Consider the following 481-nt stretch of genomic DNA (forward strand, 5'->3'; position numbering starts at 1 on the left):
CGCGTCGTTCACGATAGCGCGTGGGTGAATCTCTGTTCGCCCGTCCCTGAGCGCGGGCTCTACGCGCGCTGTAATTGGCCAGTGTTTTTCGTTAATAATTCAAAAACGAAGCTTCAAACTGTATTTTGGAAAAGGAAAAAGTTGTTCAGAGTCACCCCAGCAACCCCCCATTTCCGGGTGTTCGAGAAGTTACGGGACACCCTGTATATATTCAACGTGGCAGTATTCTTTACACTTACTAGAAAACACCAATAGAAACGTTTCCAATAGAGAAACCTTGGCAATAAAGAACGATCATAGGCTCGTTCGTTGAACCGTCTATCCTACGATCCTCGTAAAAAATAATATCACAATAATCTAACAACGAGACGAAACGGAGGAAATCATATTTACAGAAGAGAGAAAGGAAAGAGCTAACAAAACCATGTGTCTGTTCGCCGGAAAAGCGAAAAGTATTCGTTCGTATATCCGACAGACGTAA

This window comes from Habropoda laboriosa, unplaced genomic scaffold (assembly GCF_001263275.1).
Source record: "Habropoda laboriosa isolate 0110345459 unplaced genomic scaffold, ASM126327v1 scaffold22, whole genome shotgun sequence".
Classification (NCBI taxonomy): Eukaryota; Metazoa; Arthropoda; class Insecta; order Hymenoptera; family Apidae; genus Habropoda; species Habropoda laboriosa.